The sequence below is a fragment of the Arvicola amphibius genome, chromosome 2, assembly GCF_903992535.2.
Source record: "Arvicola amphibius chromosome 2, mArvAmp1.2, whole genome shotgun sequence".
Lineage (NCBI taxonomy): Eukaryota > Metazoa > Chordata > Mammalia > Rodentia > Cricetidae > Arvicola > Arvicola amphibius.
This window is the reverse complement of record NC_052048.2, coordinates 177131511-177156951: the sequence shown is the minus strand read 5'-3', so window position 1 is coordinate 177156951 and position 25441 is coordinate 177131511. Positions and strand designations below refer to the sequence as shown.

The following is a 25441-nucleotide window of genomic DNA, read 5'->3' as shown; positions in this document are numbered from 1 at the left end:
GGCGATTCAGTGTACAATGTAACAGAATGCTTAAACTAAGAAATTCTTTGACAAACCTCTAATTTTATCCCTTCCTTGACCGCAGCAGAGTACCATTGCTGTGGGAGAATGCTCTTGTACCCTGTGAAGATCTGTCACTCATACTGGTTTAATAAAATGCTGAATGGCCAATAGCCAGGTAGGAAGTATAGGCAGAGCGACCAGACTAAGAGAATTCTGGGAAGAGGAAAGGCTCAGTCTTCAGTCTCCAGCCAGACACAGAGGAAGCAAGATGAGAATGCCTCACTGAATAAGAACAAAAACTTCCGTCTACAAATGGCACCCAAACATTTGGCAAGAATTTCCACATAAAGCCTGAGAAAGCTAAAAAATGGATTTGAGATAGACAAAAGAACAAAGTCAAGTGGCTTTTTGGTAGCAGCCCTGCCTCAGGTGGGCTGTTTGCTAGAGGTGAGCAGAGGTGCAGTTCCTTTAAGAGAGGTTTCCTGACTCAGCGTTAGCAGCAAAAACTGTGTAGCTCTTTTAAGAGGTCCTGCCACCAAACACTTAAATGGTGTTTATGAGCAGCTGGTGGCATGCTTCTTGGTGGTAGCATGGGCCTAGAAACTCCACAAAGCTGTGGTTAAAAAAATAAAAAAGGCTCCCCACCAATACCTTCACCATGAAGCTAATCTCTCAGGAAGCCAAACTGGGGCAGATCCAGCCGTAAAAGCAGCTTTAATCCTAGTAACGTTTCTTAGCAGACGAAATATAAGCCAGGCGTTTGGTGGCACACACCTTTAATCCCGGCACTGGGGGAGGCAGAGAGAGGCAGGTGGGTCTCTGTAAATTTGAGGTCAGCCTGGTCAACAGAGTGAGTTCTAGTACAGGCTAAAAAACTACAGAGAAACCCTGTCTCAAAAAACAAAAACAAAACAAAAATTAAAAATAAAAGAAATAGTAAAAAAAAAAAAAAAATTAAAAGCCACATGATGATGGAAAATACACAGAGAGTCTGGATACTGTGTTATTATTTGTCTTAGCTGAGATGGATCCAGCCTCAAAGAATATTCCAGTCAGGATTTAACCATAATCCTAAATTTTCCTTGGGTCGCCATAAGATTACCAGCCCCCAATCAGCAGGAAACCGTCTAGAAAACTACGTCCACGTTCCCAAAAAATGGGTTATGGATGTTTGTCTTAGTTTAGAGTGTTTGTTACAAGTTATTATGGATAATGGTCAGGAAAAAAGCTAAACAAAGGAGATCAGATTCAGAGTTCTTGTTATGAAAAGAAAAAAGGGGGTACTGTGGGATAATGTTCTTGTACCCTGTAAAGATTTGTCACTTGTATTGGTTTAATAAAATGCTGATTGGCCAGGCGGTGGTGGCGCACGCCTTTAATCCCAGCACTCGAGAGGCAGAGGCAGGCGGATCTCTGTGAGTTCGAGACCAGCCTGGTCTACAAGAGCTAGTTCCAGGACAGGCTCCAAAGCCACAGAGAAACCCTGTCTCGAAAAACCAAAAAAAAAAAAAAAAAAAAAAAAAAAAAAAAATGCTGATTGGCCAGGCAGTAAGTATAAGCATAGTGACCAGACTCGGAGAATTCTGGGAATAGGAAAGGCTCAGTCTGCAGTCACCAGTCAGACACAGAGGAATCAAGATGAGAATGTCTCACAGAGTAAGGACAGAAACTACATACTATGTGAAATCGTTTTGACAGAAATTCACTATTATGTAGAAACATACATACATGAGTCAAGTCACAAAACATTAAAAATCTTTGATATGTGTCTAACAATAAAAACACTTAATAAGCAAAACAGAATTATCTTTGTATTTCAAAGACAAATGGGAATAGCCTCTCCCATACAATAATTCGATTTTGTTGTGTTCTTACAAAACTGTGTTCTTTGTAAGCCCTGAAATGGTACAGTGCCTTATGGTAAAAGCTGACTCTCTTATCAGTCTCTCTCCTCCCTTTCTCCACAAGCTCATAATTCGTTCGGAAAAAAAAAAAATGAAGCAAACATGTACAGATTTAAAATAAAACAGGTTTACAATGACATAATGTTTTTCTCATTTTAATATGCCTAGCCATTTTGACATATTAAAACTCACAAACCTACCGTACTCTTTTAAAATAGCTACAGAATACTTTATTCTATAGCTATGCTGATGAAGCAAGACTGCTTTCAAAGTTTTGCTGTTATAAACATTAGTGCAGTGAACATCCTTATATATGAAATTCTGTGTACTGGTTCCTAAAATGTTTTTTAATTAGAACTATTATGTAATTGGGTAACCCAATTTCTGGTACTTACCCAGAAAAACTGAAAGCAGGATCTCAAAGAGCTATGTGCACACCCATGTTCATAGAAGTATTATTCACAACAGCCAAAAGATGGAAGCTACCCAAGTGTCCATCGATGGGTGAATGGGAAACAAAACGTGGTACACTCAAATCACTTATCATTCCACCTTAAAAAGGGAAAAAAATGCAAATTAGGAATAAAGGGAATTTCTGGACTTGATAAAAAAAATCTATAAGAATGTCTATGCCCATTATACTTAAAGAGAGGAAAAACCGGAAGCTTTCCCATTAAAATCAGAAGACAAGGATGTCTCCTCTCACTGTATCTTTTCAACATTATGACAAGAAAGACAGAAAAGATAAAAGAAATAAGGAAAAAAAGAAAAAAGGGGAAAGGACGGAGAGAGAGAAGAAGGAGCAAAGAGGAAGAAAAGGCAGGACGGGATCTCTGGGAAGGAAAAACAACTGTCTCTGCATGGCATGGCAAGACCATCTATGTGAGGTCATCAACACAGACTCCTGGACTGAACAGTGAGTGGGTTCTGAGATAAGGGTAGACACAGAAACCAATGTTTTCTTACACATCGACAACGAACAAGAAGAACTTGGAAGTACACATCATTTTATTCTACAAATGCCTCCTAAAAGTGAAATATCAAGGTATAAATAGAACAAAATATGTACAGGAGCTACACAAAGGCAGAGGGAGGGAACTAAAAATGTCACTTAGTTTCAGGTTTAGCACTATCCAGTTTTAGCTGTCTGCTGGGGGTCAGGGAACATATCCCCTGCAATAAACAGGAGACTTTGCAAATTCTTTTCAAATTTTTATTTCAAATAGACATATAAAACTGTATACATTTATCATGCACAGCATGATATTTGAAAGTACATACACACTGCAGAATGGTAAAATCTAGTCAATTAAAATATGCATCACCTCATACAGGTATCATTTTGGAAATGAAAGCATTTAACTTCAGTCATAAACTATAGTCACCATGTTATACAATAAATCTCCTGAACTTACTTCCATCCTTTAAAAAAACTGTATGAGGAAAATTATACAACTCTCATGAAGAAACTAAAGGACTGAATACTGCATGCCCATTGATAGAAAGATACAATACAGCCAGGCATGGTGGTGCACGCCTTTAATCCCAGTGCTTGAGAGGCAGAGGCAGGCAGATCTCTGTGAGTTCGAGGTCAGCCTGGTCTACATAGCCATTTCTAGAACAGTAAGGACTACACTGAGAGACTCTGTCTCATAAACAAACAACAAAACCAAAAAAAAAAATCACCTGGTCTCTAAATTCAAAATTTTTTGAGACATGGTCTCATATGGAGCCCTGACTTACTGTGTAGACCAGGCTGGCCTCCAATTCATACTTTATCCAGAGAAAAATTTTTATTCAGGGTTGAAAAAATGGCTCAGTGGTTAAGGGCACTAGAGACTCTTCCAGAGGATTCAGTTTCAGCTTCAGGTACCCACCCACAACTAGTTGCAGGCTAACTGTCTATAGTTATAGTTACAGGGGATCTGGATCCCTCTTGTGGCCTCTGAAGATACTACACAACATACAGGCAGACAACCCCCCCCCCAACACACACACACACAATTCAAAAACAAACAATAAAGCCGGGCGGTGATGGTGCACGCCTTTAATCCCAGCATTGGAAGGTAGAGGCAGGTGGATCTGTGAGCTCGAGGCCAGCCTGGTCTGCAAGAGCTAGTTCCAGGGCAGGCTCCAAAAGCTTCAGAGAAACCCTGTCTTGAAAAAACAAAACAAAACAAACAACAAATCTTTTGCTCTTTGAACATATTAAGTATTAGGTAGCTATTTCTTCTGGATCAAAACTTTCCCTCCTGTAGGAACAGGGATGCTCCTAGGCTAATAAAACTGCAGCATCTGAAGTTCAGGAAACTTACACGAGTCAAGGAGGCTCAGAAAGTTATAGGACCTACAAGCTCCCCCTCTGAGGTAATCTGAGTAGTCACAATTGCTGAAGAGGGATTTCTTCAATGGAACCACCTGCAAGTTGAACCAGGGATTCCAGAGGTACAGCTTCCACGACCCATCAGCCACACTGAGTGGGCTGCAGCGCTGCAGTGACCTTCTGTTGCCTGTTGTGTGCAAACCCTCACCCACACTCCTGCGAGCGGCCCCAAGAAACTCACTGGCTCACCAAGCTAGACTTGCTTGGGTAGAATCATGTCTCTGGTTTGTTGCTGTTGCCCTACCTGATTTGTTTACATCTCCCCACAAAAGGTCACATAATAGTATCACACTGTCAAGAAACTAAGTACCAAACAGGGGAAAGCATTTACCAAAAGATAAAGGGTTGTTATTCAAAACTTTAAAAATAACTAAAACTCAACATTAAGAATATAACTAACTCATTTTTACAATGGACAAAACGCTGCCTCACCAGGAAGGTACGGGACAGTAAATAAGCATGTCCCTACGGCGTCGCACAATAAACAACAGTAACACACACACAACTATATACCTACTGCATGGGTAAAACTCGCTCTCTTTACTGCCAGACCTCGGCCATCATGGTCACATGTGTGCTCCCGGAAGAGCTCATCCCAGTCGGCTCTGCCCTACAGCCTTAGCGTCCCCACCCGGCTGAAGCTGACATCTGAAGGAACAGATTTACAAACTGGCCAAGAAAGGCCTGACTTCCTCCCAAATAAGCATGATCCTGAGGGACTCACATGGAGTGGCATAGGTCCGTTTTGTGACTGATAATAAGATCTTGAGAAACTTAAAAGTCCAAAGGCCTTGCCCCTGATCTCCCTAAGGATTGCTACCATTTGATTAAGAAAGTAGTCACTGTCTGAAAGCATCCTGAGAGGAACAGGAAGGATAAAGATGTTAAATTCAGTCAGCCTGAAATAGAGAGAAGAATTCGCTAACTGCCTCATTACTCTAAGACTAGGCGGGTCCTCCCACCCAAATGGAAATGAGTTGTCCACAGTCTCTGCTCTAGAGGCACAAATTCTCTGTGTACACAATAAAATCACTTTTAAAAAAAGAAAAAAAACCCTCCACAAACAGCAACAGTGAACTGCCAAGGGTTTGCTACAGGGACTCTCACTCATTGCTGGTAGTCACTTTTAAAGACAGTCTAGCAGTTTCTCCCAAAACTGAGCAAACACACTCCTCCCATATGACCCCATAATTAACTCCTTGGTATTTAGTAAAGGAGCCAACAACCTACATCTACACAGCAATTCGCAGACAAATGTTTCCCACAGCTTTGTCTGCAGCAGCTAGAACTTGGATACTACCAGATGTCCTTCAGTAAGTGACTGCATACAAAAGTTCAGTTCATCTGGACAATGAAATATTGTTCAGCACTAGAAAGAAATGGGCCATTGAGCTAGGCATAGTGGCACACATCTATAATCTTGGCACTTAGGAGATAGAGACAGAAGCATCACAAGACAGGCCAGCCTGGTCTACATACCAAATTCCAGATGAGCCAGAGCTATACAGAAGGACCCCGTCAAGAGGCAGTGGTGGGGGTGAGTTCCCAAGACATGGGAAAAAAAAACCCTTAACGGATATCACTAGGTGAAAGTCAGTCTAAAGGTTATACACGGTATGAGTACAACTACAGGACCTTCTAGAAAAGGCAAGATTATGTAATCAGTAAAAGGAGTACTGGGGGCGGGGGGCAGGGAGGATAAACAGGCAGAGCAGAGTGGATTTTCACTAAACTGAAACCACTCTGCATGTCACTATGCATGTGTTCAAATTCATAGACCGAACCACAAGATAATATAGACTCTGGGTGATAATGACATGTCAACACATATTCATGGCTACTGCCATCCTACAGGATGCTGACAGAGGGGTAGGCAATTTATTAAGCATAGGAGACATGTAGGAAACCTCTGTACCATCTACTGAATTTTGTTGTACTCTTTTAAAACCGTTCTATTTGAAACTATATTGTTTTGGCTTACTGAAACATGAGCACACACTATACTATGTGAAACGTGAAGATTCTTTACTCAGTCAAACAAGCTACCCACAAAGACAAATACTGTATGTCTCCATTGGGCTTTATCTATGTTTATATGTGCATGGTGGAGAAGGGCGATACAGCCTGCTGTAGAGGTCACATCTGTCCTACTACCCTGGGTTCTGGAGACTGAATTTAGATAAATTTACATGGCAAGGGCTTTCATCTGCTGAGCCCTGGCCCTCTAGTCTATCTTAGCAAAGTAATAAGAACAGTCTATAGAGAAGTGGCTGGCAGGGGCCAAGTGCAAGCAGGTATGAGTTCTCTTAGATGCACAAATTCTGCAGACTGGGTACACAATAACAGAAACATGCTTAACGTTTCTGAACTGTGCACCTAAAATTTATTGTTATATATACTTTGCCACATGTGAAACTTAAAACACAATCATCCCTCACTCATCATCCCTCAGTAACTTCTGCATAAAGAATATATGAGCAATCTCAAAGCAAAATAAAACTAAGTTCTTATCTTTATAAAAATGTGTACATTATTTGATAACTATTAAAAATAAATTCTTGACATTTCTGGCAGCTGTGGCAGTGTAGAAGGAAGAAGGCTGGCTCTGAAGAGGGGAGGATGGCGGTGAGCATAGTGCTGAATATACCACAAGCTGGCTCCGAGCCTCTCAAGCTGCATGGTGGAAGCTAGGCATAAGAAGGTGTTTCACACAAGTCTGGCGCTGTGGCCGTGCTCTGTGAGTCAGATGTTGTGATCCAACTGTTTATGATCTCTGTTTTGGTTTAACTCAAATTTAGTAGTTAAAGAAAAAAAGTTTTTAGCTAGGTGTGGTGGCATATGCCTTTAATCCTAGCAGAGGCAGAGGTAGGTGGGTCTCTGAGTTCAAGGTTAGCCTGGTCTACTGAGCAAGTTCCTGGACAGCCAGAGCTACACAGAGAAACCAATCAATCAAACAAATTGAAAAACCAGACAGACAAACAAACAAGAAAACCACCACCACAACAACATAAAAAAGGATTCTTGACAGAAAACAAGAAAACTGAAGGTGAACTTGTTGGACTGAACATATGAACATGCAGAGATCTGACATGTATTTCAAGTTATGATCCATAGTTGAAGGGTTCGCTTGTGTGCTAACATCACCTCTCCTCATACAGACCGATACAAATGCACTGTCAAATTTGACTGTTAGAGTAATATAGAGCACAGCATTCTAGAACGTACCAAAAGAAATGGCAACCATATATGTGCAGAAATATGACCTTTATTGCTATACGTAGAAAGAATATGATTGTTCGTTCATATATGTCTTCTTTTATACTGCTCTACTGTACAAGTCTCTGAGAATGTCTAAAAACTTCTGTTCCTCTAATTAGCTGCGCCCCCCACCTCACCCCACCTCATTTGTTTTCTCAGACAGGATCTCACTATGTAGCCTTGGCTGGCCTAGAACTTGCTATATGGAGTAGCCTGCCTCTGTTGAGATGAAAGGCGTGTCCAGGGCACCTGGTAAAGCACTAAACAAAGAGAAAATGAAGAAGAAAACAAAGTATTAACAAGCGGGAACTCTGAGTAAAGAGTATTTGAAGATCTTTGTAACTTTTCAAAAAGCCTGAAATTACGTGCGCCATGCATTTGTACTTATTTGCTGTGACAGGGTTTGAACTTGCAATATATTTTCAAAGAAAAAAAGTGAAGTGCCTGGCAGGGTTTCTTTCCTATATTATCTTTGTTGTGAGTTTTTCAAAAGTATACAAGGATATATCCTAGCCCCCTTGTTGGGACTTATCTAAAGCACAAATTAATACACCAGGTCACACGAACAGCATATAAGAGGAAGATACCAATAAAGAGTTAATTTCCCATTATTTCACGGTTCTAGTCCGAGACAAATTGCTTGGGGCGTTTTAGAATTCTGGGTACTTCAAAACTATTTTTAAATGATTTGGGATTAGATGGCATCTAAACTGCTTTTCAAAGGGATTTGAAAGCTATGTGCTTGGGATAATGGATTTCAATTCTTTGCTCCAGAATGCAGCTTGCAGCATAAATCAATAGGGCTGTCTGCTTCACAGGCTTGTCACTTCTCCCTGGTGCCTGCCTCTTCTCTTTCCACCCTCCCCCTCATCCGCCAGCTTCTCTAGCCACTTATATTCTGGACACTCTAAAAAGCAAAGATAGAGGCTTTTCTGAACCAGAATGAAGTACTTGTAAATACTGCTTTCACAAACCATAAATAAGTAAAAGGTTATCTAAGTCAGTTATGAGTAACATACACATGACGCTGGAGATTATTAGATTTCCACTTCCATAGTTAACAGAGAAAAAATGAAGAAGGAAAGATCCCACCACTAAGTCAATTTTATTCTAAGATTTATTTGTTCTGGTGCAGGCATGGTACACACCTTTAATCTCAGCACTCTGGTGGCAGAGGCAAGCAGAGGCAGACAGATCTTTGAAGACAGCCTGATCTAATAGTGAGCTCCCAGTCAATCAAGACTACATAATGTGCCCCTGCCTCAAACAAACCAAACCAAACAAAACACCAAAAAGATCTATCTATCTATCTATCTATCTATCTATCTATCTATCTATCTATCTATCTATCTATCTATCTATTTTTTTGTTTCTCGAGATAGGGTTTCTCTGCAGCTTTAGAGCCTGTCCTGGAACTAGCTCTTATAGACCAGGCTGGTCCCGAACTCACAGAGATCCGCCTGCCTCTGCCTCCCGAGTGCTGGGATTAAAGGCGTGCGCCACCATCGCCCGGCTTAAGATTTATTTATTTTATATCATGTGTATGAGTATTTTGCTTGCATGTGTGTATCACATGTCTGCCTGGTGCCCATGGAAGCCAGAAGAGGGTGTCGGATCCCTTAAAAATGGAATTATGGGCAGTGTGGGCCACCATATGGTTGCTGGGAATTGAGCCCAGGTCATCTGCAAGTGCAGCAAGTGCTCTTAACCACTGAGCCATCTCTCCAGCCCCTTCCCCGCATGTCAATCTTAGTAAAGCATTTCAGCTTTTATCTTCAAGGGCAGAATCTCTGGCTAACAATAATAATGGAAATTGCTAATGGGGGAAAGATAGGAAATAATGTACATTTGAAGAGAGAGCGGACTCTTACCAAGATACCCTGGACAAATTACTTAATGACCACTAAGCCACAATCCTGTCACTGTTTCTAAGGTAAGAAGAAGAAATAAATAGTAGATATTCTCCAAAGGCTGGTGTGAGAATCAAATGAAGAGATCCCAGCAAAGTCTAGAACACAGAACCTAGCACCTAAGTATTTAATGTTAATTATGACGATGCCAACTCTCAGGCTTTAGAGTCTATCTTTCTCACGTGCACCATGCACTGTGCCTCAATTTCTTCGAAACTAGATACCTGTTCCTGAGGTTTGCTTCACTCTAGCTGAGAAGTTTGTGTTACAATGCACATATTATATCAACCTGAACAGTTAACACTGGTTTAGACATAAAGTGAGAACGTCAACACACCCAATAAAACTTACAACTGCACAAAGTGGAGAAGAGAGGGGAAGCTAGAACCTTCTGAACCAGTAAAGAAAAATGGTGCATCTGCCAATCCCACTACAGACAGTGGTATTCAGCAAACTTCTCAGAAGAATTTAAAAGTATTCCTGGGTTAAGAGTTATGTCCTGCTCCAGGAGAGGATGGAGATCTGTAAATCCAGCTCACGGGTATCTGATGCTTCTGGCTTCTTTGGGTTCCCACATTCACATACACACTCACACACATTATTATTATTATTTTTAAAGAGGGATCTTTGCTGGACATGGTAGCAACGCCTATAACCCTACACTGGGCAGGCTAAGGCCTAGGCTACAGAGTAAATTTAAGGCCAGTTTGATCTACATCAGTGGTTCTCAGCCTTTGGGTCACAACCCCAGGGTTGAACAACCTTTCTACAGGGGTTGCCTAAGACTATCAGATATTTACATTACAATACATAACAGCAGAAAAATTACAGTTATGAAGTAGCAACAAAACAATTTTATGGCTGGGGGGTCACAACATAAGGAATGGTATTAACCATTGAGCTATATAATGAGACTCTGTCTTTAAAAAGAAAAGAAAAAAAGGAAAAAAAAGTTCAAACTGTAAGAGGTGTGGTTTCTGTTTTCTTCTTGCAGACAGACCCTCTAAGATAAAGCCAAGGGACAGTAGCAGAGAACACAACGGGACTGTTGGTATGCAGCACCCTGGTGACATGATCTTTATACAGTACCTAGGGGATACTGGAATTTGGAGGAGCCAATCAAGGGGCTTAAATTCAGTCTAATCCACACATAATGGATGAGATTAAGCGAAGAGCACTTAAAAATCAAGAGAGAAAGATCAGGCCAGAAAATCTAATCAAAGCATAACAAAGTATAAGAGAGAGCATTAGTCTAATCAATAACATTATCATTTCAAAAGAAAAAGAAATCAGCAAGATTGGTCTAAAAATCTCAATCCAAGATTGTGTCCATGGGAAAAGAGGCTCAAGTTACATCCCCGGACACACATCTGGAACCCAAAATTTATCACTAGAATAGAAATCATACTCAAAAGTTAATAAACACTAATGTTAACAACAGGATTTGCTTCATGGGAAACAAAGTAATAGATCAAGCTTGTACCACAGCAGAAAAATTAGCAACCACCCCCCAAAAAGCCAGAGTGCAACTAGAAGCAAGGTAAAATGTGTCTTAAAACTCAGTGCAAGCAGAATCTAAGAACAGAAGAATGTGTCTATCAAGAGTGACCTCTAAGATACAAAGAAAAGCAATTAGCCTCCCACAAAACTAACCTGGGCTCTAATTAAAAGAAAAAAGTCACGTTCATGTATTCTGTATTTGCTTTCTATTTCCAGACTTCAATTATAGAATGAACAAAATGCAAAAAAAAAAAAATTAAGCTATTGAGATGGCTCAGCAAGGCCCGTGGCCCCAAATCTGATAACCTGAATTCAATCCCCAGAACCCACACGGTGGAAGGAGAGAACCGTCTCCTGCAAGCTGTCCTTTGACCTCCACATTGCATTATGGCATGTGCATGTATATTTTAATTAAAAAAACTAATGATACCAAACATAATATAAAAGTTAGGACACTGTAAAAGTGAAATAAAGCTGGTACGAAAGGGCAAGAGGCTTGGAGAGGTAAAAATAGATAGGAGCATTAATAACCACGACAGATGAAAAAGAATATTATATCATTATCAAAAAAGGGGGATGGTGGGATTAACCCTCACGCCTCTGAGGAAGAAGTCCATAGTGTTCAAGACAGATAAATTAAGAAAAGGTGGTATAGGGCTGCAGAGTTTAAGGGATCAGCAGTTTAAGAGCACTTGCTGCTTTTGCAGAGGACCCAGGTTCAATTCCCTTCACCCACGTAGCGGCTCACGGCATCTGTAATTCTAGTTCTTGGTGTACTACAACAGCCTGCCCATATCTGTGAGTGTCACATTCCAAGGCCACAGAGGATTCCTGAAACTGTAGATAGTGTCAAACCCTATATAACCCATCTATTCTGTATAGCACTGATGAACTTTACCCTCCCACTTGTAGGAAGCTCTTGAAGCTTTTCTTGGACCCATCTGCCCAGATCGCTACTCTTACAAGGTTGGGCTTTTATTAAGTAAATGACAACTACTTGAAAGAAAGCACTGTGGTGCCTCTACAGCTGAGCTGGAATTTAAGGCAGTTAGTAAGCAACAAATGGGAAGACAGACTACATGGCATGGCCAAGCTGAACAAAAAATGCTAACATACCTGGTGAGACAGAAAGGGATAGTGTAGTATTCACTCTGCTCAGAACATTATTCAAGTTAAAAGTTGTGAATCACTTACTTCTGGAATTTTCCATTTTATACTTTTAGACTAGGGGCAATTGAAACCAAAGGAAACAAGATGGGGGTGGGGCCGCTACACACTTATCTACTAAAAATCAGTAGTGGATAGTGACCACAATTTCATGCATGGTCAGCAGTAACTTAAGAGTTCCATTATTATTATTATTACTGTTTTTTTACTGCTACAACACAGGCCCCAGGGGCTGCAGTCTCCTCTCCATCCACCAGACCCACTTCAGGGCAGAACCTCACTGCGCCTAGAGGGTGCTTGTGAGTACACACTCTGGAGCCACAACAGTGGCTCTACCACTTCCTGGCACCTTAGACGAGTTTCATTTGGTGTGTATGCTGTAGTTTCACCATCTAAGTGCAGAAGAGCAGATGGGACCACTGCGAGGACCAAATGAATCGCTCTTTGTAAATACCCAGTATGGGATGCGGCACGCGTTGAGTGTGATCCAGAAGTTCACATGTAAGGGAGGTATAAACCTTCTTCAAGTTACACTACACTCTCCTTTTTAAAGACATTACAAGAGTTCTGACCACATAAGGACTTGTATCAAAGAGCAAGTCTTAGTTTTTTTTTTTTTTTTTTAAATCTCAGAATCTCAGGTCCTTTGGAGGATGGGTAAAAGGTACAGACACTTCCCCAAGGAAGGGAAGAGACAAGAGAGGGAAGGAGATTTTGGGGAGGAAAGAAAGAGATTTCCAAAATGTTTTAAGTTTCTTTGACTGCAATCAAACAGAACCTTTCAAGATGGCATTGCTACAAAGTTGAAGCACTAGAGGGCGCCATAGCCAAAGGGAAAAGGAATGTAAAGCCTGTACAAGGAACTTCTAAGTCCTTAAATGTTTCCACTAGAACATGCTTTAAAGAGCTAGGGCTGGAGAGAGGGCTCACTGAGTAAGAATACTTAACTGTTCTTGCAGAGAACTCAGGTTAGATTCCTAACAGCCTCATAGTGGCTCACATGAGTAACCCCCGTTTCAAGAGATCCAGGGGGAAACCCATTGTGCACGTACATATATGCAGGCAAAACACACACATACACAAAGTAAACACAAATCTTCTTTCTTTGCTTTTCGAGACAGGGTTTCTCTGTAGCTTTGGAGCCTGTCCTGGAACTCACTCTGTAGACCAGGCTGGCCTCGAACTCACAAAGATCTGCCTGCCTCTGTCTCCCGAGTGCTAGGATTAAAAGTGTGTGCCACCACTGCTCAGCCAAATCTTCTTTTCTTTTTAAAGCACAGTTAAGCTAATTCACTTCAAATGCTTTAAAGACATGACTACTCTTCTATAGGCTCTAGATTATGCCATTTAACAGAACTTTTAGCATGACATTTTTGATCTGCCATGTACAAGGTAACAGCCACTACACTCCTGTGGCAACTGACCATATTGAAATGTGACTACTGTTACTTAGCAATTAAAACTGTCAATTCAATTTAATTTTCATTAATCTTCAGGTTAATGTGGTTCTAGCTTCCATAACAAATGGGGCAGTTCTACATTGTATTTTTATGCTGAAAAAGACTTGCTTCTAATTATAGGCCATGTTGTATCATTGTTAAAGAAATTTGTAATAGAGAAATTCATACACTACTCAGGCCAATCTGATGTGGTGATTTAACATTTTAGAGATCTGAAGATTGCCAAAGCGGACACAAATTCAAAAGCAATGCTTTCTTTTACTTCCTATAGAAGACTTTACCTACCCAGTTCCTTTTGCTACTTTATTAAACAAATGCTTAAACTCCTAGATTATAATAGCTTTTAAATTATTTGTATGTATATACACATGTGTGTGCTGGTGTCCACAGATCAGAGGGCTGTGTTAGAACCCCTGAAGCTACAGTTAGACAGTTAGAGGCTGTTGTGAGCTGTTGTGGGTAGTGAGAACTCAATTCCGGTACTCTGGAAGAGCAAGCACTCTTGAACTGATAAACCATTTCTCCAGCCCCTAGAACAACTTTTATTAAAGTGTATATTAAAAGACTAAACCAACAAGAAAATAGGCATTGCCATTTTCAAAAAAAGAAACAAATCCCATGCTAGCAAGAGCTGCCAAGGGCTAAGGAACACTGTGAGGACAGGGTTGCTGGGGCATGAGCAGCATCTTGAAGGAGACAGTCTTTGGGCTCCAGAATGAAAAGGTGCTGTAGGCAGAGGCAACAGCTTGGGAAAGTACACAGCACGGCACAGAGGTATCAATGAACACCAGACAGCAGACATGGGGGAATCTGTGACTAAAGGAAAACAGCCCTCTGATGCCTTTCATGCTAGACTTTTTACTGTGTAAAAATAAACCTAACGCCGACCCACCTGTCAGAGAGGAAAGTGAGCGTCTGCACTCAACACATTACATTACAATTACAGCCAGGGTCAGACACAGCACCTTCAATGAAACAGGTGCCTAATAAATGTCGGTGACGGTGATAAAGAGAATTAGAAAAATGCCTCCTTGCCAAATATGGTAGCACAGGCCTTTAATCCTAGCACTTGGGAGGCAAAAACAGGTATACCTCTATGAGCTCCAGCCAGCTAGAGCTACACAAAAAGACTCTTGTCTCAAAAGAAAAAAAAAGGCAGGTGAGGAAAAGAAACCCGTAGGTGCTTAAGAAGCAGGAAAGTTGCCAAAGTTATCTATAAGATCCTAGTTTAAAAAAAGCAATGGAAGGGAAGTTTGGTATGACCAACCATTTGGTGACTGGGTCTGAATGTGGCTGCTTGGCTCTTCCACCCCGGTCTGCGCGCGCACACTGAGATCCAGGCCAACCAGGGAGACATAGTAAAACCCTGTCTCCAGGGAGCAGGGGGGGGGGGGGGCGGGAAAGGGAGTGAGGGAGTGGAAGAGGAGAGCAGAGAAGAGGAAAAGAAAATGTATTTTCAAACCCGTGGGCACTTAGAAAGCGGGTGAGCTGCTGGAGCGATACCTGCTTGGGAAGGCTGTGGAAGGAAGTTTACTGTTTCAAGCCACCACTTGGTGACTGGGTCTGAATACAGCTGCTTGGCTCTTTCTGTAGAATAATTGTTTGTCTGCAGCTGCTCCCAAATTACCAAAAATCAAATAAGTAGCTGTCATGTGATAGCAGATTAGAGGCTGCCTCAATTTCCATTAAGCAGAAATAGCATAAATGGCCACAAGCACCGCCCCTCAGTCTGAGACCAGCACAAAGAGCACTTTTATTCAAACTCTGCATACTGTGAAATAGCACTGTGGCCTAGCTGCTTCTGTGGCAGGCCTCAATTCTGCTGGATCTGTCACCACGTAATCGACACTCAGGGAAAGCTTTTTCCTAATTTCTGAAGAACAGTTCAATGCATGAATTTTCCTTTTTCTTTTTTCTTTCTTTCTTTCTTTTTTTTTTTTTGGTTTTTTTTTTTTTTTTTTTTTTTTTGGTTTTTTCCTAACAAGGTCTCATTACATATGTTGTCTTGGCTGTCCTGGAACTCACTCTGTAGACAAGATTGCCCTACAACACACAGAGATCCACCTGTTTCTGCCTCCTGAGTGCTAGGATTAAGGAGGTGAGCTACTATACCAGGCTCTTTTTTAAAGCAGTCTCACAATATAAAACAAGCTAGCCTTGAACTCACCAGGCTAGCCTTGAGCTCCAGACCTTGCAGACTCAGCATCCAGTGCTGGGATCATAGGGAGAGGCTCAACAATACTGGCAGGGCTTTAAATTTTGAGATAACTGAGCCAAGGATTTTTTTTCTTGCATACAATTAGGAGAGAGATGGCTAATTGGTGCAGCACTGCCTGCTGTAGGACCTGAAGATCAGAGTTCAGAATCTCAGGACCCACATGCATGCAGGGCATGGTGGCACCTGTGTCTTTAACCCCAGCACCAAGGAAGAGGAGGGTAGGGGCTTAGAGGAGTGGGTTCTGAAGATGGCTCACTGGCCAGTCAGCCCAGCAAAAGGGATGAGCTCAGGTTCAGTGAGAGGCGCTGTCAAAAACAAGGTGGAGAGCAATGGCGGAAGACACCCAAAGTGAACCTTGGGTACCCACACACTCACTACACATACCCATGAGCACACACACACACACACATTCATATGTAAATACCTATGTACCTACAAGCATGTGCAAATATGCAAGTACATAAACCACACAAAAATCATGGGAGTATTATAAATGTGAACGACATTCATCTAGGAATATCTACAATTCAATCACTTATTCATTTAACAAATATGTACTGAATTCTTGTCAGGAATTACCATATCATTTTAGCCTACAATCCTGAGAAAAACCGTGGCACTCAACTCTCAGATTTTAACCATTTTAATGTATTCTCATAGTAAAGTAGTGACACATTCTTTGGGGGTAACAGAAAATACAGGCATTGAAAACCAAAAAGCACTGAGCAGTGGTGGCGCACACCCTTAATCCCAGCAGACAGATCTCTGAGTTCGAGTCCAGCCTGATCTACAGAGCAAGTTCCAGGCCAGGCTCTAAAGCTACATAGAGAAACTCTGTCTTGTGGGGAGAGAGTGCGGGAGGAAGGGATGACAGACCTAAAAGCCTGATCCTGGTCCAATCCTCAGGCCCCTACATACACCCCAAAAGAAAACAAAACAAAAACCTAAAGGCATTTATAAATCACTACCCCAGAACACCTTTGCCAGGTCCATTGTGTATCCTAATCTCTATCGTCTCTTCTCTAACATTTAAATTTTTTCTTTTTCAATGTTTCTGGTTTGGCCTGCATCTATGTATGTCTACCATGTGACTACGTGATGCCTGCAAAGGGCAGAAGAGAGCATCATACCCCTTGGAACTGGGGTTACAAACCAAGGGTTGTGAGCTGCCATGTGGTGCTAGGAAATGAACCTGGGTCCTCTGTAGTGCTCTTAACTGCTAAGCCATCTCTGTAACCCCTACTAGCATCTTCTATGTGTTGTTTTTAACAAAAACTAGCCTATACTATAGACCATCTTGTTTACATTTTTCTTTTTTCTATTTATGTGTATTTGTCTGTTTTTATGTGAATGTGTTCTCTGTGTGTGTGTATGCATGCACGCGTGTGTGTGTGCAGCGCGCATGGTTCCCCGGAAGGCCAGAAGAAAAGACTCAGTCCCCTGCAGCTAGTTATGGGCAGCTATAAGCTACTGAAGTGTATGATAGGAACCAAACTCCATCCCTTTGTACTTATAAGTGCTTTTTGCATTTGATACAAATTAAAAAGAGAAAAAAATCCTCGCACTATTAAAATGTTTTGTATCATTCTAAAACTTTTAGTGAAGTCTAACTTGGTGGCACATCAAGCTTCTGAGAGATAAAGGCAGGTCAAGGTCACTGCTGTTACAACCAGAAAAAAGTTGAACATATCTACTGTAAGAATGCACAGCAGGGGCTAGAAACTTCTCAGAAGTTAAGAGCATTTGCTGCTCTTGTAGAGGACTGGCTTTGGTTCCCAGGTCCCCAATGGTGGCTCACCACCATCTGTAAATCCAGTTTCCTTGGACGGGTTTGCGTAGTTCAGACATGCCTCAGCCAAGACACCAATAAAAGAAAAATAAAAACCCCAAACTCTATTCTTTTTTTAAGACCGGGTTTCTCTGTAGCTTTGTAGCTTGTCCTGGAACTTGCTCTGAGGACCAGGGTGGCCTTGAACTCACAAAGACCTGCCTGCCTCTGCCTCCCGAGTGTCCCAAGTGCTAGGATTAAAGGTGTGCACCACCACCACCCAGCTGATAAATCTTTAAAAAAATAAAATAAAAATAACACCTTTTTAAAAAGAGAGAACAAAGGTGGTAGCAAACATTTTTAATCCCAGGACTTGGGAGGCAGAGGCAAACGGATCTCTGTGAGTTGGAGGCCAGCCTGGTCTACAGAGTGAGTTCCAGGACAGCCAGGGCTACACAGAGAAACCCTGTGGGAGGCAAGGGGGAGGCATGGGCGGGGGGACCAACAAAAGACACGAGGCTAGCTTTTCCTAATGGAAAATGTGGCTCACAATGTTTACATCTGTAGTCACAGCAATATGTGAAATATCTAAACTGAGCCAGGCGGTGGTGGCACACACTTTTAACCTCAGCACTCGGGACTAATATATATATAAACTGATTTGTTTTTATGCACACAGATGTTTTGCCTGCATGTGTGTATACACCATGTGTATGTCTGGAGGTCAGACGATGGCATCAGATCTCCTAGAACTAAGTTGTGAGCCTCCACGGAGATGCTGGGATCAGCTACTCTGGAAGAGCAGTCAGTTACCTCTAACCATTGAGTCATCTCTCCAGTCACCTGAACTGATTTTTTTTTTTTTTTTTTGAGACACGTCTTGCTAAGTAGCCCAGGCTGGTTTAAAATTCATAACTCTACTTGTTCAGTCTTCAGGGTGGTAGGATGGGATTACAGTATTGTACCACTTTGCCTAGATCTTAAATGGTATTCTGAAAGTAAAAATGCCACTGAAGTTATTATTTTTATAAATTTAAGAACAATGAACAAAAACTAACATAAAAACAGTTACAAACCACCGACTTAAAAAACATATACTGAATACTTGAAAAACTTGTCTTCTAACATGAGCTGAGCAAAAGGAGGTCTACGCGACTGCAGCACAGCGAAAATTTGGGTGGGAGAGAAGAGAAGAAAGACAGACAGAATCATAGGCCTTGCAAAGGAGTTTAGACTTCACACTGGCAGGAAAGCGCTCTGAAGTGGATATGGAAGATATGTTTTGGGGGAAGCAGTGGGACCCAGAATGGTAGCTTCTGAGCAGAAGAAATAGTATGCATACCCTTTAGAGTACAATCAATGGGTTCAGCTGGAGTGGGGGGGGGGCTGAAGACTGGGAGTCTATTTCACTGTGCAAACTAACCCGTAGGTATTCTGACTATTCAGTGGAGAAAAAAAAAAAAAAAAAAAAAAAAGATTTCTTTCTGTTCTAAAGAAAGAACAAAAGTAAAGAGAAATTTCTACTAGAGGTTTCAAGACTATTTTCAATTTACAATATAATAGCACTTACTATGACTGTAAAATAATATGACTTTTATGAATATAAAATAAGATGAGAAGAGGGGCTTGACACGTGGCTCAACAGTCAAGAGTGCATACCGCTCTTGCAGAGGACCCAAATTCTGTCCCCAGTACTCATATCCGGCAACTCACAGCCACCTGTTAGTACAGGGAGCTGACACCGCTGGCATGTGCAGACACCTGTTAGTACAGGGAGCTGACACCGCTGGCATGTGCAGACACCTGTTAGTACAGGGAGCTGACACTGCTGGCATGTGCAGACACCTGTTAGTACAGGGATCTGACACCGCTGGCATGTGCAGACACCTGTTAGTACAGGGAGCTGACACCGCTGGCATGTGCAGACACCTGCACTCGAATGTACATACCCAAACATATAAAATAGAAAATCTTTTTAAAAACTGAGGTAAGAGGCCTATGTTAAACATTTATTTACAGCAAGCAGTGTCTCTGAGAAACAGTATAATCCAGTCTGCCCAGGGACTCCAGGTCTGCAGCGACCCCAGGCTTTGCTCTCACAGATAGGGCTGTTTCGCATATCCCAGTTGTGTACACAATGGGGAGGACTGAGGAGATCTAATCAGGTGACTATGCAATGACCCTGGAGGAACCCACTAGAGGTGTGAATTAAAACAGTGAAGAGGATGCTGGGTAAGGTGGCCCATGCCTTGACTCACAGCACAGGAGAGACAGAGGCCGCGGCAGACCGATCTCTGTGGCCCAATCTATACTGCCAGTTCCAGCCACCCAGGACCACATAAGGACACTGCCTAAAAATGAAACAAAACAAAACAAAAAGACCTGAGATATGTAAGTAGTGAAAAGCACAAAAACTTAGTGAAGTAGATGTGTCCAGAGTGAAGAACATCAGGACTGCCTTCTGTTGGAGTGAGAGTGATCATTAGCATTGTGGAGAAAGAACAGTAACTACGAGCTGTCCCACAGATGCTCACACTTGGAACCTGGGGAAACCTGTAACACGGGTGGAAGTACTGGACTCATCAAGAGAAGAGAGCTGACTGAGAATAAAACACAAAGCAAAACAATAAAAGAAGCAACCACACGGACTCTCATATCTTTACATTTGGGATGCTGAGGCAGGAGGAATGCCATGGACTCCAGGCCAGCTTGGCCTAGAGAACGACAACCTGCTTATAAACAAACAAACAAACAAGCAGACAACATAATGGTTTCAGGGGGAGGGGACACCAAAAAACATAAAAGCCAGGTGTGACTGAACATGTCTTTAATTCCAGCACCCAGAAGACAGAGGCGGATGGACCTCTGAATTTAAGACCAGCCTGGTCTACGTAGTGAGTTCCAGGCCTGCCAGGGCTACAATGTAACCCTGTCTCCATAATAAAATAAAATAAAAATTAAACCAAGCCCAATAAATAAGTAAATAAAAAGCAAAAAATTTGGGGACAACTGAGATGTCATAGAAGGGTAGAAGGAAAAATATAAAGCAATATCAAAAAAAATGAGAAGCAGGAGACTAGTGTGGTGTTGCAAAGTCAAGACAAAAGATCCAAGTTCAGCAAAAGAAGAAAAAGAACAGAAGTAATTTATCAAAGTTTCACACATTCATTTCTAAGGCTAATGTGAACCAACCCATCTGACTTCTAGGATTTCACATCCTTTAGAGGAAGGAGATAGTAATAAGCACACATGTAAGTTTAGGCACAGTAAGAGGGAAAGTAATGAAATAAGATCAGGGAGATGGCAAAGTGAGAGCAGGGAGTGTGCTCAAACACTGCCCCCCATTCGTGTGTGTGTGATGCACGCATATATTTGTACACATGTGTGCAGGGGGAGGAAAGTAGGCATGGTTGGGGTGCTGGTGTCTGCGGAGGCCTAAGAGCAATGTCTTAACTCATCTTCTGACTGCTCTCCCACCTTAGCCATTGAGACTTGCTGATATGGCTGGTCTCACCAGCCAGCTTGTACTGGGTATCCCTTGTCTCCACCTTTGGAGGCTGAAATTACAAGTGGCGCTCAGTATTTACATGGGTTCTGGGTATACAAACTCTGGATCTCTGGTGTGTTCCTGTGTGGATACCAGGACAGCAAAATTGACCCTGTATGTGGACAGGATTGACAAATGAGACCAGAGGAGCAGCACCAAGATCAAAACTGCATGGTTTTCAGCTAGTGGTAGCCCACACCTTTCATCCCAGCACTCAGGAGGCAGAAGCAGGCAGATCTCTGTGAGTTCAAGGCCAGCCTGGTCTACAGAGTGAGTTCCAGGACAGGCTCAATAGCTACTGAGAAGCCCTGTCTCGAAAAACAAAACAACACAACAACAAATGCATGGCCTTGTGAGCTAGGTAAGATCTTTAGCTTTTACTCAGCGCAAGAAGGAAGTCTTTGGAAAATTTTGATCAGGTGGGTTATGATCTATGTCCTAGCTAGGGTTTCTATTGCTGCAACAAAACACGATGACCAAAAAGCAAGTTGGGGAGGAAAGTGCTTATTCTGCTTACACTTCCACATGGCTCTTCATTAGTGAAGGCCGTCAGGACAGGAACCCACACAGGACAGGAACCTGATGCAGAGGTCACAGAGAGAAACTGCTTACTGGCTAGATGCGAATAGCTTGTTCAGCACACTTTCTTATAGAACCCAGGCCTGCCAGCCCAGGGTTGGCTCCTCCCACAATGGGCTGGACCCTCCCCACATTGATCACTAATTAAGAAAATGTGCTACAGGCTTGCCTACAGCCCAACCTTATGGAGGCGTTTTCTCAATTGAGGGTCCCTCCTCTCGGATAACTTTAGTTTTATTATGTTGACATAAAACTAGGCAGAAGATCTTTTTGAAATTTGTGTTTCTAGATGAGCACTGTGGTGACGCGTGGGGAGCAGCGGGTGGGGAGAAGTATCAGATGTCACACGCTTTGAGGGCAGAGCTGCCAAGATTTCCTGATGACCTGATGATGAGAGAGTGAGAGAGCAATCAAAAGTGGGTTTTATTTATTTATTTCCATGCTGTTTCTATTTTTGAAATACTTTGTTTCTTCGGTGATGGGGATTGAAACCAGGAGTCTTGTCCATGCTAAGTAAGTTTTCTACCACAGAGTCAAGCACACCTGCAGTCCCCAAACTCCCAAGGTTTGGTTTGGTAATTGGAAGAACTCAATAGTCATTTTTTTATCAGCCGAGATGCCAACTTCTAAAGGGAAACAATGTTGACCCTTTTGTAAACAACATTGAGAAAAAATTTATTTCTGTTCCCATTTTGAACACTATAATTAAGAGTTGTCTTTTTCCCTCATTGGCAAGCTGAAGACAAAAGGGTCACCCACAGCTGTATACTGAGTCACCAGGTGGAAGCTTCACTTGACACAATCTGATGTGGGAGAGGGTTGAACATGTGCCGGAAAGACTTTGGTGTCATTCATTACATGGGACTGAGTGACCTTCCTTGTATGGCTTATTCAAGACTATCTACCAGTGAAAGAAATCATGATCATCTTCGTACATAAAAAATTAAGAAAATTCTAAGTTGAGAGAGAAAATTGCACTTATATTTTTCAAAGTATTACCAACATTTGTTATCTAAGACCATTAATTTCTTGGCAAACTGATTATAGAAACACCACTGTTAACTTTTTCAAAGGCAGCACCATCACAATGACAGTTTATAAACATTTTGGATCTGTTTATGATTTTGGTCAAATTTTCTTTTTTCAATGAAGGTTTTGCTATGTAGCTCTCCAGCCTCCATTTCTGGAATGCTGGGATTCCTGACTTAAATATTCTTCTTGATGAATGCTAATAGGATAGTCCAGGCTGGAGTTGGGGCTCAGTTGGCCATACTTGCCTAGCAGCAGAAAGCCCTGGGCTCAACATTCCCTAAAACCGCACAAACCTGGCATGGTAGCATACACTTGTAATCCCAGTGCTGAGCAGGTAGAGGCAGGAGAATCATAAATTTAAAGTTATCCTCAGATACACAGGGAGACAAGGCCAACCTGGGTATCATGAGACCCTGTCTCAAACACTACCCACCCCAAAAAGACAAATGAGGCAAACTAACTGCTCTGGGACAAACAGAAAATGTCAGAAACAATCTGTATCTTGGCAATACGCGTAAAACTCTTTGATAGTTTCATATTTTAATTACACTAAACAATATGAAATTGAGTTCTGTAAGTCTAAATATCAATAATTTCTTTCTTAAGTGATGAGTGACCTTTTTGATTTTTTGAGATGAAATCTTGCTATTATACTATGGGTGACCTCAAGCTCAGGCCTTCTCATGTCCACCTTCCAAGTACAGGCACTACTGGTGCACCCCAGCACAGCTGCCTCACACCCCAGGACAGCACAGGGAGCACTGCTGCCACACTACACTTTAGGGAAAGAAAGATGCCCGAGAAGGTTCACTGTTAATCACACTGGAAACATTACTTCTTTGCTGCTTTCCTTTTTATGCAGTCTCACTGTGTAGCCCTGGGTTGGGCTGGAACTTGCCAGACCAGGTTGGCCTCAAGCGTGTGTTGATTCTCCATCTCTGTACCATGAGTGCTGGAATTACAGATGTGAGCCACCATGTCCAGAGGAAGGTATCAATTTATGTAGTAATAAATGAATAACACAATTGTGAAAGTGGCAGGCAGTATGAAAGAAAACACACAATTAAGTATGGAAAGCCATCAATCCCTCAAACTCATTTGTTACACGGATATGAAACAGAACTACCTAAATTACTTGAAAAAACACATCATATAAATTAAGGCAGATAAACAGTACTGATTTTGTTACTTAATAATAAAACAAACCTTTCTGAATGACATAAAACAAAAATGTTTTCAAAACTCCAAACAGTATCAGAAATGCAAATCTGATCTTTTCTGGTTGATCAAAAGTTAAAATTTCAGCTGGAGAGATGGGTCTATAGTTAAGAGCACTGGCTGCTCTTCCAAAGGTCCTGAGTTCAATTCCCAGCAATTACATGGTGGCTCACAATCTATAATGGGACCAGATGCCCTCTACTGGCATATATGTGTATGTGCAGACAGAGAATTCATTTAAAAAAAGAGAAATTTCTGCAGGGTCTTGTAGACAACCCCTTTAATCCCAGCACTAGGAGAATAGAGGCAGGCGGAACTCTTTGAGTTCAAGGGTCAGCAGGTCAACATATTGAGTTTCCATCTTTACTTTGTAATTCAAAATCAAGACAAAAAGCACAGCAGCATAAAGAAAAACTCACATTAGATTTCTGAAAGATAAGAAAAATAAAACAGCAGGCTTCAAGAGGAAGGGCAATGAAATTCAGAAAGTGGCTGATTATAAAACTAAAACACGGGCGGTGGTGGCGCACGCCTTTAACCCCAGCACTCGGGAGGCAGAGACGGGTGGAGCTCTGTGAGTTCAAGGCCAGCCTGGTCTACAAGTTCTAGGACAGCCCAAAGCTACACAGAGAAAGCCTGTCTCAAAACAACAACGAGAGAGAGAGAGAGAGAGAGAGAGAGAGAGAGAGAGAGAGAGAGAGAAAACAGAAACAATTCCACCTAAAATTAAAATTAACATCGTCATTGTGGGCTTGGTTTAACCTGTAAGAGAGATCCGTAAATCTAAAAGGGTATAAATTTCTAAAACGTTACCCCAGATTTTAAAGAAACCCAAACTGCCTACACACTGTTTACACAGCATCAATTAAAGAAAAATCCTCATAAGTATGCAGCCATTCAAATTAAGCATTTTAATCTGCCTTAGACAAGAGAAGGTGAAAATTAGAAGAATGAAAAATATTATTCTCACTGATATTTCTTGATGTGATCTTTGATACACTTTACCACAGGAGGGGAAGAGGCATCACGTGTAATTAATCTCTTGGTCCTGGTCACAGTGGGCCAGGCAGCCGGCTATCAACCCACCAAAAGCTGCTCGTCCAACTTTCCTAGTCTCTTAGAACCAGCTCATCTGGGTAAAAACAAGGCAGCTCCCTTCCTCACTGCAGAAATAAAAGTGTTGCGTACAATTCTGGCTGCCAAGCTATCACTCTACAAGAGAGGAATAGTGCAGAAACAGTGGGTACGATGCAGTGTAGTCATCGTCATGCCTCCTGTGAAGCAGGATACAGCTCTGCTGACACGGAGGAATACCACACAAGTCCTGAAGGAAAAGTAGCTTTATTCATAAATAATGTCCACAGTATGTTACAGGAAATGGCAAAACACTATAAACGTATTCCTAGTTCTTGAATCTACGTGAATGTATAGACTGACTGACAGGAGATAGAGAGTGATCCCGCTTCTCCACTAAAGAGGCATGGCTGCTGGCAG

General features: G+C 41.8%; 1 protein-coding gene across 9 annotated transcripts in view; it reads right to left on the bottom strand.

Moving 5' to 3' along the window:
* Positions 1–25441, bottom strand: part of Nrf1 (nuclear respiratory factor 1) — a 107711-nt gene that overhangs the window by 65003 nt on the left and 17267 nt on the right. For 8 of the 9 annotated variants that reach the window (XM_038318573.2, XM_038318577.2, XM_038318574.2 and 5 more), the window contains exon 2: positions 2303–2459. The gene's annotated coding sequence lies outside the window, so the exon portion shown is untranslated. Of the gene's footprint in view, positions 1–2302; positions 2460–19829; positions 19923–25441 lie in introns of all 9 variants that reach the window. The other variant, XM_038318571.1, reaches the window with a different exon arrangement.